The following is a 16,604-nucleotide window of genomic DNA, read 5'->3' as shown; positions in this document are numbered from 1 at the left end:
GTCCTCTCCTGCTGATGTTCAGGTGTGTATCAGTATGTAGTGTCTCTACTTTAAAGAGTCCTCTCCTGCTGATGTTCAGGTGTATATCAGTATGTAGTGTCTCTACGTTAAAGAGTCCTCTCCTGCTGATGTTCAGGTGTATATCAGTATGTAGTGTCTCTACTTTAAAGAGTCCTCTCCTGCTGATGTTCAGGTGTATATCAGTATGTAGTGTCTCTACTTTAAAGAGTCCTCTCCTGCTGATGTGCAGGTGTATATCAGTATGTAGTGTCTCTACTTTAAAGAGTCCTCTCCTGCTGATTTTCAGGTTATATCAGTTGTTGATTTGTTCGTTTGTTAATTACAAAAAAACGACTTGCCCGATGTTCATGAAACTTGGTGGAAAGGTGAAGCGTGGGACACAAATAACTCATTACATTTTAAAGCACTGCCTTATCACGGGGCGGACATATACATTATTTTTCCCTTTGAAAGGCCCTTGCTGAAATCTGTGCTTTCTGACTGTCTTTCTAGATAAAAATTCTTCTTGATCAACTCTCATCATTATGTCAGGCTATCAATAACCGCCCTCTGATTCAGTTACTTGGCGGATAATCTAAGAAACAAAGAGGCTCTCTCAGCTGAGAGTGTGACCACTTTGCGGGTGAGGTTTGCAATCAATTGTACAAAGTGCTTTGTTGCAAATTGTTCCCCAAATGGACACACTCCATAACTGCAGGTTTTAGCTGTTATACTGCTGATGTGGAGCATGTTTTTCCATTTTCCATCTCCCTTGTGACCGCACTACACTTAATCACGCCCCGAGTCTATCGTAACACTATACTCACATGTCCGTACATTGACAGTGTTATTGGTTGCTGTCGGATCTGGTAATGGAGATCTAATGTTAGTGGAGATGAACTCATTATCGTCTTTATTATGTGTACAGAATACTTTTTAAAGTGGAGCCGAAGCTAAGAGTTAATGAATCATTCCTTAAAATGTGTCTCTTCAGAAGCAAATGTTGTCTTTATTGTTCTATCTATTTTCCAATTATCCAAATAGAGGCTTGATGAGACTTTGTCCAAATAATCACACGCTTTATCGTAGACCTAAACTGAAAATAAAGACCCACAACGAGGCGTCTTTTTATTATTACAGCCCAACTGAAGACTTTGGCTTTTAATTACATTTAGGGAAGTATTGTTATTATTTATTGTTTTATTTTTTGAGAAGTACTGTGTTACCTTTTGTGTATGAAAAGTGCTTTGATTTGAAATGCTGCATGTACACTGAAGGACTACAGTGCTCTAAAAAACCTCATATGTGACCCGCTCTATCAAAATCAGTCGGAAGTGGCGACGGCTCATTTCAAAATAAACGTGGATTTGCGTGAAAAACTATTTTTTCGGGGTTTGGGTGTTTTGTTTGAAGTCTTGGCTTTCAGAATATGAAACTTTTATTTCCAAACACACACAATAAATACATTCTTTAAGCTTGTAAAGGGAAGATGACAGGCAATCTGCTCTTCGCAGCGCCGCCCCCCCTCCCTCCGGCTGACATTATGAATGTAAGGCGTATAGTAATCAATCATAGATAACACGGCAGGGTCCGTTATAGTTTCAAACCTTTATTTATCCAGGTGAATCCCTTGAGATCAATTGATCTTTTTTTCAAGGGATACCTGCTCAAAGTCTACAGTTTGTTTTCATCTGATTTCAATTAAACAAAGTCTTGGCTTTCAGAATATTAAACTTGTTTCGGCAAATTCAGATGATAAATACAACTTTGAAGCTCCGGCATAATGACAAGCGGAGAACGGAGTAACTTGACGTCACAGCAGGCACAACAACAGCCGGTGTTTCTCGTGAGTGTTTTCCCCGGGAAACAAACACAATACACACAAACGCAAAATTACACAAACACACACACGTATACACACACACACACACTCGCGAGCTTCCCCCAGACCAGTAATCCAAACGAAAATATCTTCCCTCCATAGTATTTTGATCATTTGCTAATAACCAATCAGATCGATGGATTCCAGAGAAGAGAAAACTTTGAAGGCCTTTTTCTCAAAATGAGGACTCGGTGACAGTCATTATATAATGTGACATATTTCGCTTAATATTTGGAGCACAACAACAATCCTGATATCATTAGAAGCTAGGAATCTCCTCTTTCCAACAGTGTATACAACTCAAAATGTGTCTTCGGGTCAATGCGACTGATTTCGATAGAGCAGGTCACTTATCATTAGTTGGTTTGTAGAATCATTTAAAATCAAAATCCTAGATGGACAGCGTGACATTACACATCGGTTTTTATACCACTGTTTGGAAGCCTGAAGTTTGCCATTCGGTTCGATGACATTTTGGTGTATGGCCATCAAAATCTTTTTTTTTGGAACCAGAAGTGTGTGGTGGGGGTCAAGTACATACGAATGAACAACACACTTGTAACTAAAGTATAACAATTCACATTTACCAACTGAAAACACACTGTAAAAGTTGTGAGATTAAAACACAGACAAACTCCTGACTAATCCACACTATCTGAGAGAAACCAACCACAAGGTAGCACAGCCAAAAGCATACCCTGCTTAATCGTCTATTTGACTTTAAATGGGACCTTAGAGTACAAAACAAACATTATGCTTTTTTGAAGAAGACTTGAAGCTAGTGATTCAGGCAAAAAAACGTGTTAGTTTAATGTTTACTGAAGTTATAAACCAAGTGAGAAGCAGGATAATGTTTTCATAGACTTCTATCCAACTTCTTAGGCCCTGGCCACACAAGGACGATAACGGTCATATCTGCTACAGTTCACTATCAGATCAGCCGACATAGAAACACAGAAAACGATAACGATAACGGGTCCCTAGGTGGCTAGATCTGCAAACGAAACGCTCATTTCCTGATAACGTTGAAGCAATAGCCCCGCATCTCCCCACCTCTCCTGCTCAGAGATCAGCTGCTGGGCTCTCAGAAGAGCGGGAGAAAAAGAGAGGCTCCGTTTATTATTCTTATATTATTATATAGAGTCGTTATCAATTTCTTTTAAAGCTCAATAAATAACAAAGAAGACCTTTGACCGGCACTTTTCTAATGTGTTGAACGGCGGAAAAAAATCTAACTGAAACTCTGCCGCACGGTCCCCTCGTCCCTTGAAAGAGGCGGAGAGGTGGATGTTTTTCATGCCTCCCCTTGCCTCGGGGAGGGAGAAAAAGAGCCATAGCGTCCACAGCGGAGAATAAACAAAAGGGCAACCATGCGCGGGAAGTCTTCTTCGCTGCTTTTGCTGCAGAACTACAGCACCACTTACAGGCCCGGCATATGTACTACAGCGTCTCCAGCGCTTTCGAGCGATCTCGTGTGAACGGACACGTTTCTGGTGCCTGTTGCGTGTGGACGGAATACTTTTTTGTTATCGATTTCGGTCCATTTGCGTTATCGTCCTCGTGTGGCTCCAGCCTTAACGTAACCAGCCCCCTGCTGGATAATATAAATAATGCAGCTTTAAGATACTTAAGATAAGATAAGATAAGAAAGTACTTTATTGATCCCAATTTGGTTATTGTTTGTGTTGCAGCAGCATAAAAGACATAGCGATGTACAATAACAATTAAAAAGAGACTAGAAATAAACAAGAAAGTACAACATATACATTACATTTCCACATTAGCTTTACTTTTAAGACCCAGATGTTGCGACATGCTTTAATTCCCACAATACAATGCATTTCTGCAATGTTGTTTATTTGGGATTCGTATTTTTTATTTTATGTTACCTTTATTTAACCAGGATAGGTCTCATTGAGATTAAAAATCTCTTTTTCAAGAGAGTCCTGGCCCAAGAATGGTAACAGCACAGTTTCAGACAATTTTACAGTTACAAACAATTAAAAAACACACAATCACTCATAACACAGTCATACACCAGGTTTAGCCAAAGCATTTACAGACGCTAAAGTTGCTTTGAGTGTGTTTAATGAGACCAGCTCTCTGAGTTTCAGAGAGCTCAGAGAGTTAAAAGGACAAAGTTCTCGGAGCGAAGCTGATAGGATCCTGAAAAGATCCTACATTTTCTATGTATGTACATCCTTAGATAAGGGGGAAGAGCACCAAGAATAGTCTTATATATAAGGATATGCCAATGTTTCAGTCTACGCGTGCTCATGGAAGACCATCCAACGCGAGTGTATAGATTGCAGTGGTGAGTCAAGGATCTGAGGTTTGTGATGAATGTGCACCGTGGTAGACGGTGTCCAGCGAGTGAAGGCACTGAGAAGATGCATTCATATAAACCACATCTCCATAATCCAGCACAGACAGAAAGGTTGCAGACACTAGTCTCTTTTTGGCCTCATAGGAAAAACAAGACTTGTAAAAACCAAATTGTATTCTTAATTTTTTCAAGAGTTCCACAATGTGTGGTTTAAAAGAGAGCGAATTGTCAATTATAATTCCAAGATACTTATACTGCAACACAGATTCAACCTCCGTCCCCTGCAAGGTGGCGATAGGAGGAAGGTTCAAGACCTTGGGTTTTGCTTTTGAGAACATCATTAGCTTTGTCTTGGCAGCATTTAAAACAAGTTTCAAATCACACATGTTGGATTGTACAATGTTAAAAGCATTCTGGAGCTGACAAAGAGCCTGCTTCGGGGTGGACGCAGAACAATAAATAACTGTATCATCAGCATAAAAATGCAAATTTGCATTCAAAACATTGTTATTAAGACTGTTAATGTAAATAATAAATAACAATGGTCCTAAAACAGATCCCTGTGGCACACCCTTGGATACCTGAAGAGATGTTGAAGTTAAGCCTTCTGCCCGCACACACTGTGATCTGCATGGAAGATAGTTCTCGAACCAACAGACAGCCTTACCTGAAAGACAGATACTAACAAGTCTTTGTAACAGTAAGGCATGATCCACTGTATCAAAAGCCTTTGACACGTCAATAAAAAGTGCTGCGCAATGTTCTCTATTGTCTAAGAAGTAAATAAGATCATTTACTACTTTATTACTAGCTGTTGTAGTGCTGTGTTTTTTCCTAAAACCAGATTGAAACTCAGATAAAATATTATTTATTGATAAAAACTCCTTCAGTTGGAAATCGACCAGTGATTCCAGTACTTTATTTAAAACACATAATTTGGAGATGGGTCTGTAGTTGTTTAGGTGAGTGGGGTCACCCCCTTTTAACAGTGGGAGAACAAAAGCAGAGTTCCAAATAAGGGGAATTTCGTTTGTCTCCAAGGACAGATTAAAAAGATAAGCCAAGGGAAAAGCTATAAAATCAGCTGCTAACTTTAAAAAGTACGGCTCCAGGTTGTCAGGACCTGCTGATTTTCTTGGTTCCAAACTCTTCAGGGCTTTATGCACCTCTCAGACTGTCACTGGAATAACATTTTTGTTTCCAACTAATGATTTAATAGTTTTCCAGAATTGAAGGGGATTATTGGAGAAATCCATTTAATATTATTAAATATTATATTATTCCAAGATGGTCTTACTAACTGCTATCATTGTGGATACTTATTTATTTGGTGTGAACTGAGGATGTTGATAGCATTACTAGATTTCTTTACCGTATAGTTAGCAAGCTACAGATCACGTGTCAGATTTTATGAAGTGAACCAAATGTGTGCACCACCTTTTGGCATGCACTTCATTCACAGCCATAGTGGATGAAGTATTGTAAATATTGAATGAGACTCATGTTGAGTGAGTAGTCTGCACCATTGTTTACATTCTTTGCCTACCGCTGGCGTGTCCCTGAGGAGAAATCCAGCCGTTGACTTTTATCCTCTCTGATGTAGCTCAGGCTTCCTGCTGAGTGGCCGTCGACAAGATCGATCTGAAACCACAAAGGCTTTGTTTACACACCGTGTAATGCTGTCTGAATAATTAATACTCAGGGGGAATTGTAATAAGCATGGTGATCTCCAGGGCCATCATAAGTCACATTTTAAACATATCCACTACTATTGTTTATGTCCTGATAACTGCAACACTAATGCATTTCCCATCAGCCTCACTTGCACTTTGTGTAAAGCGCCAATTAGCAAATGTTAGCATGCTAATATGCTAAACTAAGGTGATGAACACGACAACATAATACCTGGTCAACACCAGCGTGAATGCATTCTCATTGTGAACATGTTGGCTTCCGAATATGTGCCTTTGCGGACCCTTTACATGCACTAAAACCTGTATAACAACTGAACTGGAAAAACAGAAAGCACGATAGGGTCCCTTTCACATAAAGAGTTTGTCTTGTGATATATCTGTGAATTAAAACAGCATTATGGTGTTTTATTTCACCGTTTTACAGTGCTGATTCACAGTCAGATTGGTTTTATTATTAGTGTTAATGCTTATACTGCTATTTGAGAGTTAACTTGTTATATATCTAAAGATGCCATACAGTACCTTAAGAACCATGTACATCTACTGGGTGAAGTGTAACAGAGTTGAAAATGTTAAAGTTAATACGAATAAAGTTGCACGCTGGTAGACAAACTAAATACTTGCGATAATCATTTATTCGCCTGAATAAATTATTGGTCTGTGATTATTATTTTAAAACCCTTTTTTTATTAGGGATGTGAACAAGTGCTTAAAGAGGACATGAATGTTGCATTTAATCTAATGTATTTCAACTTTTTTTGTTCAAGACATTTCTTATATCATTGATGTATTACCTACTTCCTAGTATACTGTCTTATAGTGTACATAATAAATTCACAAATGCTTAGTTATGTTTTTAAGTATAGGCTGAATCAAAGTGACAAACACGAGGGGAAGATAACTTGTACTTAAAACCGTTTTTAAAGAATCAATATGCAATTATATCCAGAGGTGGAAAGTAACTAAATGTACTCAAATACTGAAGTAACTATTTAAATATCTACAAAAAGTCCACCAGAAATGTATGTGTCTACATCAGTAAAATGCTTCTTGATGCAACAATCTAAAATGTTCACAAATGATATACACACAAGGAGGCCATGTTTCTGCAGAATTACTACTTGTATTTGTATACTTTAAGTACATTTGACTGATAATACTTTTGTACTTTTAAGTAAGATTTTGAATGCAAGACTTTTACATGTAGGCCTATTGCAGTTTTTTGACATAAATGTATTGGTACTTTTGTTTTTACAAAGCATCTGAATACTTCTTCCACCCCCTCAATATATTATGCTGTCAGCCTATGGCAGGGCCCGTTGTCAATACTAATTGGCCCTCAGCAGATATATGGAAAATGGCCCACACATATAGGAGTGATTGTCTTATATTGTACTTCCTAAATATTTCACAGTATAAATGTGTTATTAAGCTCAATTTTCAAATACATTCAGTCAAGATTTTGCAAAACAAGCTTCAAATATACCTTTCATATTTCCCCTTAAGCAATCTGAGGCTTCTGATTGAAGGGATTAGCTGCTAACACGTTTTGTAACCAAATAAATTCAACATAGAGCTGTGATGAAGGCTGTTTATTTTTTACATACAATTAACAAGCACAATGTACCGACATTTGATTGATTTTGCTCATTTATAACTTCATTTACGAGGCAATATACTTCAGCTCTAATAAGTGGCCCAGCTCTTCGTATATTTCTCTGTATGTGGCCCTCAGTGTTTGGGTACCCCTGTTTTACAATCATCATAGTTATTGATATTTTTCTCCAGTGTGTTTTGGAGTGTGTGCCGGATTCCTCCCCCTCCTCCTCCCGACTGGAGGGGCGGGGTCCACATGGCTCATCAACACCAGCACAGCCGCAGTTGTGACAGCTCTCTCTCGGTTTCCGCTGGGAACTCTCCTGTCTCCGGTTTTTACTTAAATATTTCACATTTCTTTTCAACCCGCTGCTGTTAAATCGGTGTTTTCTGTGTGTTTCCGCCGCGGACCTTGTCGGTTTTTTCGGGAACAACAGATGATGTGAACACCGAGCTGCGGGAGGGCTGGTCCTGGATAGCTGAGTATCGTATATGTTTGTAAGTGTTATTTAACTCTATATTACACTGATTGGCAGTCAATTTGCGACGATGCATCCCAAGCACCCTAAACATATTACTCTTTATGTAATGTGCATATCGGGACTTGTAGTGTTTGGCTTTAAGACCACATGCTAGTATTTCCTCTGATGTCAATATGTTATTCCCACAGTCACTTGCAGCGAGTTAGTTGTAAAGAAGGCTTTTTATTTAGGTGGTGGTGGTGATATAACTTTCATGTGATTTCCCAGTTGTAGTTTTTTATTCCAGGAGTATTTCCTAGTGACAACAGGGTGTGATGTGAGTGATGGGGATGTTGGGACATTTCCAGGTGCTCTATCTCACTATCATCACTTTGCTTCAGGCTACTGTACAGTACACTATCTCACAGTTTTATTATATATCTTTATTGAACAAGGAGGTTGCACACAAAAAATCTCAAACAGAGAGGAGATGCCAGATTATAGCTAAAAGCTCATTTCCATTTACAGGCCCTGCATAACAATCAACACACGTTAAAACATCTCATAATCACACTAACAAATAAAACAGATCAAAAACAGAAGACTTTGACAATGCATTATCTGCAGAAAAAAGACATTGTAATGCAGACATTTTAATGCTCACTCTTGCACCGGGATAAATATTTCATCATAACTTGCATATTCAAAATACAGTAGCTCCCTGACTTTACATTATGCATCAGCTCCGCCGTGATTGGCTGCAGCTCTCCATCTCTCTGTGTGGCAACAGCCTTCCCCTCGCCCAGCAACTCCCTATTCCTCATGCCGTAGTGATCCTCCTCTTCCTCCTCCTCCTCCTCTTCCTCCTCCTCCTCCTCTCAGGGTGCTTTTTTCTGCAGCATGCAGCGTGGTAACGATGGCAACGGCGGCCTGACCCTGCTGCAGTTACTACAAGCTTGACCTGAATTCGTCATCCTAGGCATACACACACACACACACACACACACACACACACACACACACACACACACATGCGCGCGCACACATGCACGCACACACACATGCACGCGCGCACATGCACGCGCGCGCACACATATACACACACACACACACTTGTTTGCTTCTGCTCCTCTTTTGTCGATGGTCAAGCTGCAGCCTGTGAGTGTCAGCGAAGGCGTTCATGGATCACTGACGTGTGTGTGTGTGTGTGTGTGTGTGTGTGTGTGTGTGTGTGTGTGTGTGTGTGTGTGTGTGTGTGTGTGTGTGTGTGTGAGAGTGTGTGTGTGTGTGTGTGTGTGTGTGTGTGTGTGTGTGTGTGTGTGTGTGTGTGTGTGTGTGTGTGTGTGTGTGTGTGTGTGTGTGTGTGTGTGTGTGTGTGTGTGTGTGTGTGTGTGTGTGTGTGTGTGTGTGTGTGTGATCTCTTGTGCAGCAGTCACAGCTCTGTTCAGTTGTGTGTTGAACCCAGTGAGAATGATTAGGTGAAAGATAAGCTGGAGCAGCTCCTGCAGGCAGATTAAACAGCTGGGAGTTTTAGCTGGCTAGCTTTCATGAAAAGCAAAGTTTACTAATAAACAGCTTTCATTTTAGCTTCTGATGTTTTAGAAATTACCGTTTTCTTTGTTTTATGTTCTAGAAAAAAATGTGATATATTTGTTTTTTTATGGAAATGTTGAGAATAAAAGGCATTTAAGGATGTTACTTTGAGCTTTGGGAAGTATTTAAAGGCTGACTGAACGTGCATGTATTGACTTGATTGAGATACTAATTGGCAGGTTAGTTGATATTGAATATAATCCTTAGTTGGACTTTTTGATGTTGAGCATTAAAAGGATGCTTCAGATGTTTCTAACTGGGGTTGTTTGAGGTACTCCTCCACAGTCAGTGTATCACTTATAGTAGATGGAGGTCGGCACGCCCCCAGTTGAGAGGAACAGACAGGAGAAAAGTCAAAGAGGAGAAGCAATGTGCTGCTGTGGGGCCAAAACAAAGGCCCTCCTAAAACAATCAATATTAGGCCTCTATTTAGGCTATATTAAGAATATCCTCTCTGCTTTAACTTGCCTTTAGACAGTCCGTCCTCCTCTTGAACTCAAACCGTATATGCTCTTACAAAGCAACCAGACTCCAGAACACAGGGCTTGCTTTTCTACTGCCGCCTCGATTAGTTACTAAGTATGTGTTATTGAGCGACTTTAATGAATGCAAACTATAGGATATTTAGTTTTGTGCAAGGTAACATGTCTGTTTTGGTAGAGACAGTCTGGCCACTTTGAGCACAGCTTCAGTTACCTGTAGGATAGGGCTGTCTCAAGGCATGTCAAAGCAGTGACAATATTCACAATATAGTGTATAATTCAACTGATATTGACCCAGCAGTAACATCTGCCTGTCTTTATGTGTATGTACTATATTTAAAGAGTCCTCTCCTGCTGATGTTCAGGTGTATATCAGCATGTAGTGTCTCTACTTTAAAGAGTCCTTTCCTGCTGATGTTCAGGTGTATATCAGTATGTAGTGTCTCTACTTTAAAGAGTCCTCTCCTGCTGATGTTCAGGTGTATATCAGTATGTAGTGTCTCTACTTTAAAGAGTCCTCTCCTGCTGATGTTCAGGTGTATATCAGTATGTAGTGTCTCTACTTTAAAGAGTCCTCTCCTGCTGATGTTCAGGTGTATATCAGTATGTAGTGTCTCTACTTTAAAGAGTCCTCTCCTGCTGATGTTCAGGTGTATATCAGTATGTAGTGTCTCTACTTTAAAGAGTCCTCTCCTGCTGATGTTCAGGTGTATATCAGTATGTAGTGTCTCTACTTTAAAGAGTCCTCTCCTGCTGATGTTCAGGTGTATATCAGTATGTAGTGTCTCTACTTTAAAGAGTTCTCTCCTGCTGATGTTCAGGTGTATATCAGTATGTAGTGTCTCTACTTTAAAGAGTCCTCTCCTGCTGATGTTCAGGTGTATATCAGCATGTAGTGTCTCTACTTTAAAGAGTCCTCTCCTGCTGATGTTCAGGTGTATAGCAGTACGTAGTGTCTCTACTTTAAAGAGTCCTCTCCTGCTGATGTTCAGGTGTATATCAGTATGTAGTGTCTCTACTTTAAAGAGTCCTCTCCTGCTGATGTTCAGGTGTATATCAGTATGTAGTGTCTCTACTTTAAAGAGTCCTCTCCTGCTGATGTTCAGGTGTATATCAGTATGTAGTGTCTTTATGTCTTTATGTCTTTATTAGGATCCCCATTAGCATAGCATGAGCATTGGCTATTCTTCCTGGGGTCCTCACACACTCAAAACATACATAAACATACAACAAAATTAAAACAAAACAAAACAGCTCATAATTTCATGCTATTTACAGTGAAATGAAGTGAAACTAAAATGGTCATTCAATTATCGCCATCCTAAGGCCAAACAAAAGTAAATACAAATAAGTGTACATAATAATATATGCATACATAGCCACAGGCACAGTTCAAATTTACTTTGTAATACTTAAATAATTTTTTAGCAACCATTTGAAATGTACTTGAGAATTTTCCTGAATGATGTGAACCGGTAAAGAGTTCCAGCTGATCATGGCTCTGTACATGACTGTTTTCTGTCCCATATTTGATTTAGATTTAGGTAATACAAACCTTCCTTCTATTGTATGTCGTGTTTGATAGTTATGTTGTGCATATTGCGCTATAAATCTTTGTGATAATATATCTGGTGAGTGAGTCACTGTAATATTTCTGACAAAATTCAATAAAATATAAGTTGACCTCTGTCTGACAGTTAACCATTTCAGTGTCTCCAGCATTTCAGTGACTCTGGTTCTGTAGGAGCACTGCAGTGCACATCGTGCTGCCTTATTTTGTGCTACTTGTAGTTTGTTTAAATCTTTTTCAGCAGCACTAGACCATATAACCAAACAATAATCAAGCTGCGACAGAACCAAAGCATCCAAAACTTGTCTACTGACATCCATAGGCAAATATTTTACAATTCTTTTTACAAGTGACACACCCCTTCCCATTTTACATACAACATTATCAATTTGTTTAGACCAAGATAATTTATGATCCAGGGTTATACCTAGCAATTTTGTCTCCTTGACCTGTTCAATTTCAATATGGTTTAAATGTAGTTGCAATTTTGGTTCACCTTTTAACTGATGATTTGATCCTATTAATAACGATTTTGTTTTTCCGCATTAAGTACCAACTTATTATTTATGACCCACTCTGATATCAGTAGTAGATCTTTATTCATAACATTTGTCAACTCTCTTGTAGTTGATGCTGCATAATATATTGTTGAGTCATCTGCATACATTACAATTTTAGCTTTTTCTAACACTAATGGTAGGTCATTTGTAAAAATAGAAAATAAAAGTGGTCCCAAACAACTACCCTGAGGTACTCCACAGGTGACTTTTTCATCTTTGAGAGACTTCCATTAAAAAAAACAGTTTGACTTCGATTTGTCAGGTAACTTTCTAACCACTTCAGCGTTTCCAAATGAAAACCATATTGTTCCAGCTTGTGTAACAACAAAGAATGGTCAATGACATCAAAAGCAGAACTAAAATCGAGTAGTACTGCACCCACTAACTTCCTATTATCTAGTTCGCCCTTCCAGTCATCTGTCATTTGTGTTAAAGCGGTGCATGTGGAATGGCCAGGTCTATAAGCATGTTGATACACAGTATTAAGTTTGTTACCTTCAAAGTATTTTTGTATTTGATTGAAAATTATTCTCTCCATTATCTTTGCTAATGCTGGTAATAAACTTATTGGACGGCTATTTGTACCAGAAAATGGTCCAGCTGGATTTTTTGCAAGTGGAATAATTTTTGCTATTTTCCATGCCTGTGGGCAAATACATTTATCAATACTCAAATTTATAATATGACAGATGGGCTCTGCAACAAAATTAGCAACATATCTAAGAAATGTACCAACTAAATTATCCACTCCTGGTGGTTTATCATTACATTTACCTAGTAGACATTCAACATCTGTAATTGTCACTTTTTCTATTTTAAATGTACACTTCTTATTTTTCATAATTAAATCCTGTATTAGAAATGTGGAGTTACTATTTATAGTTTGATTCATATTTATCCTCAAATGTTTTACTTTATCAAGAAAATAATCATTCAGATGATTAGCAATTTGTACTGGTTTCGTCAAAAATGTCCCATCCACCTCAAGATATGTTGAGGTGGATTTCGGCTTACGGCCCATCATGCCATTCACTAAGCTCCACAGTTTTTTCTTGTCATCCTTTATCTCTTTAATTTTATTTCCATAATACAACTGTTTTTTCTTTTTATTTAATGCTGTAACATAATTCCTTAACCTTCTATAAATGTGCTGACTCATAACTTGATGAGAGAGCTACATTTTTTGCATCATCTCTTTGTTTCATTAGATCCCTTAATTCCTCATCTAACCAGGGTGCTCTAAAGTTCCTTACAGTCTGTTTTCTAAGTGGAGCATGTTTATCAATCACCTGCATGAATAACAAATTGAAGACATCAAGAGCATCATCTGGATCGACTTTCTCAAAAACATGTTTCCAACATATCATTTGAACATCCTGGATAAATGACTCTTCACTAAAATATTTCATTGATCTCCTCACAATGACTTTTGGTCCAGCTTTTGGCACCTTTGTCTTTCTCACGATAATTATTAAATTATGATCAGAACACCCTACTGGAATTGATATTGCCTGAGAACATACATGGCTAAAATTAGTAAATATATGATCAATACAAGTTGCACTTTTTGACCCATCTTTCTTGATGCATATCCTAGTAGGTTTAGTCACCATTTGTACCAAGTTACATGTATTAATTATTGTCTGCAGCTTGTTTTTAAGGGCACAGTGCAACATATTCCAGTCAATATTTAAATCTCCGATAAAATAAATCTCTCTGTCAAGATCACAAACTTTGTCTAACATTTCACATAATTTGTCTAAATAAATTAAGTTTGCATTTGGAGGTCTGTAACAACATCCTACCAACAAAGGTTTCAAGTGAGGTAAATTAATTTGCAACCAAAGTACTTCAATATCAGCAGACATCAAATCATATCTCACTTTAGCTGGTATTTGCTTTTGAATGTATACTGCCACCCCACCTCCATCTGCATTCCTGTCCTTTCTAAATATTCTATATCCATCAATATCCACAGCAGCGTCATTAAATGTGTCATCTAAGTGAGTTTCAGATATTGCTAACAAATGAATACCACATGATAATATTTCCTCTATCTCAGACACTTTATTTCTTAAACTACATATATTTATGTGAGCCAATTTAAACCCTTTACTTGGTAACTTATTCAACATTAAGATGGCAATTTAAATGTTATCTCTTTTTCACTTCCTATCAAAATGAGAGCTGAACTAAAACATACATGTAACACAATTTCAACCACACACACCATCACATACATAACCCAACATTTATCTGCACATAGATTGCTATAAATGTGCATACTCACTCGCTCAATTAGACGAGCTTCACGGTAGCTCCCGAACATTTTAAATAATAGTATGAAATATATTCATGGTAATGTCTCGCAACACTAGATCTAATCAATACATCACAATTACATTTTAGGAAGAATAAACAACAATAGAGACAAGTTGAAATTTGTCTCTATTCAAAATCTAATAAACATAAATTCATACTCGCAGATGATGAAGTAAATAACTTCAAATAAATGAGTAGATAACTCATAGACCAGTGAATATTGGCCCACAAGAAAATAAAACAATTGTGGAGATCACCAAAACTGCAACAATTTCCATTTTCATAATACAATTAATTTCTTCTCCTATATGTATAATCATACCATCTATCTGGTGATGTCAATCAGTCATTTCCCACCTTCATTTCTGGTTTGAACTGAAACCGGGCTTATCACTGTTTTATAGAAATGCTCAGCTTCACTACAGTCCCGATAAAGTTTGGTTTGTCCATTGAAGGTTACGATGAGCGTTGCGGGGAACAATAGCCCATGCCTCACCTCAGCCTTGCGCAGCTTCATCCTGACGTCATTGAATAGGGCTCTCTTCCTGGCAACATCCGGAGTAATATCAGGAAATATCTTCACTCGCATGTCACGGAAAAGAATCTCTCCCTTGCTTCTTGCCAGCTTCAAGATAGCTTCCTTAGCTTGATATCTCTGCATAGTGACAATCATAGGTCTGGGTCTCAAATCAGTCCCCTGCCCAATCCTGTATGCAATCTCGACTGCCGGTTCACATGAGAGCTCACTTCCGAACACCTCCTTTAAAAAGTTTGTCACAAAGGCAATGGGATCGCTCTTCTCAATGTCCGTTTTCAGTCCAATCACACGTAGATTAAACTTTCTGCTTTGAATCTCCATCCTCTCTATTTTGTCTTTGAACTCTTTGCTTTCCTTCATTAGATTGCCATTTGCGGTTTCGAGTATAGCAACCCTACAATCCATGTCGGTTATCCCCTCCTCCATATCACCGAGCTTCTGACAACATGAGTCAAGTTCTCCCTTTAAAGCATCAAGCTGCGGCTGGAATTTCTCGAAAGCAGCCCCTATCTCCTCTCTTATTATGGAGCGTATTAGTACCGCCAGCTCCGAGTGGTTCACCTGCGAGGCCCCGCTCTCCATGGCGTTCTCCTCTGCTGCTTGTGTGTCAATCACTCCCGAAAGACCGCTGCTCTCATTCAATGGCACTTTAGCCTTTTTGTTTGGTTTCTTCGGTGGCATTACATTCCCCACATCGTATTTCGCTATAAACTTTGAGTGATCAACTTGCTCATCTGATCATAACCTGATTTCTCAAAAAGTTTGGTACGGGAGCTACACGCTCTCAGACTTCACACACAACTTCCACGCATGCTCAGTGATGATCTAGCCATAAGGAGCCGTACACATATCTCTATGTCTCTACTTTAAAGAGTCCTCTCCTGCTGATGTTCAGGTGTATATCAGTATGTAGTGTATCTACTTTAAAGAGTCCTCTCCTGCTGATGTTCAGGTGTATATCAGTATGTAGTGTCTCTACTTTAAAGAGTCCTCTCCTGCTGATGATCAGGTGTATATCAGTATGTAGTGTCTCTACTTTAAAGAGTCCTCTCCTGCTGATGTTCAGGTGTATATCAGTATGTAGTGTCTCTACTTTAAAGAGTCCTCTCCTGCTGATGTTCAGGTGTATATCAGTATGTAGTGTCTCTACTTTAAAGAGTCCTCTCCTGCTGATGTTCAGGTGTATATCAGTATGTAGTGTCTCTACTTTAAAGAGTCCTCTCCTGCTGATGTTCAGATGTATATCAGTATGTAGTGTCTCTACTTTAAAGAGTCCTCTCCTGCTGATGTTCAGGTGTATAGCAGTATGTAGTGTCTCTACTTTAAAGAGTCCTCTCCTGCTGATGTTCAGGTGTATAGCAGTATGTAGTGTCTCTACTTTAAAGAGTCCTCTCCTGCTGATGTTCAGGTGTATATCAGTATGTAGTGTCTCTACTTTAAAGAGTCCTCTCCTGCTGATGTTCAGGTGTATATCAGTATGTAGTGTCTCTACTTTAAAGAGTCCTCTCCTGCTGATGTTCAGGTGTATATCAGTATGTAGTGTCTCTACTTTAAAGAGTCCTCTCCTGCTGATGTTCAGG

The 16,604-nt window shown here is 38.7% G+C and overlaps 1 protein-coding gene across 2 annotated transcripts in view; it reads left to right on the top strand.

Moving 5' to 3' along the window:
* Positions 1 to 16,604, top strand: part of phactr3b (phosphatase and actin regulator 3b) — an 86,164-nt gene that overhangs the window by 14,113 nt on the left and 55,447 nt on the right. Inside the window, exon 1 of one of the 2 annotated variants that reach the window (XM_034090160.2) lies at positions 7,770 to 7,996. The exons of the other annotated variant lie outside the window; for it this stretch is intronic. The gene's annotated coding sequence lies outside the window, so the exon portion shown is untranslated. Of the gene's footprint in view, positions 1 to 7,769; positions 7,997 to 16,604 lie in introns of those variants that run through there. 2 annotated transcript variants of the gene reach the window in all.

This window comes from Pseudochaenichthys georgianus, chromosome 8 (assembly GCF_902827115.2).
Source record: "Pseudochaenichthys georgianus chromosome 8, fPseGeo1.2, whole genome shotgun sequence".
NCBI lineage: Eukaryota > Metazoa > Chordata > Actinopteri > Perciformes > Channichthyidae > Pseudochaenichthys > Pseudochaenichthys georgianus.
This window is presented reverse-complemented; position numbering and strand designations above follow the sequence as displayed.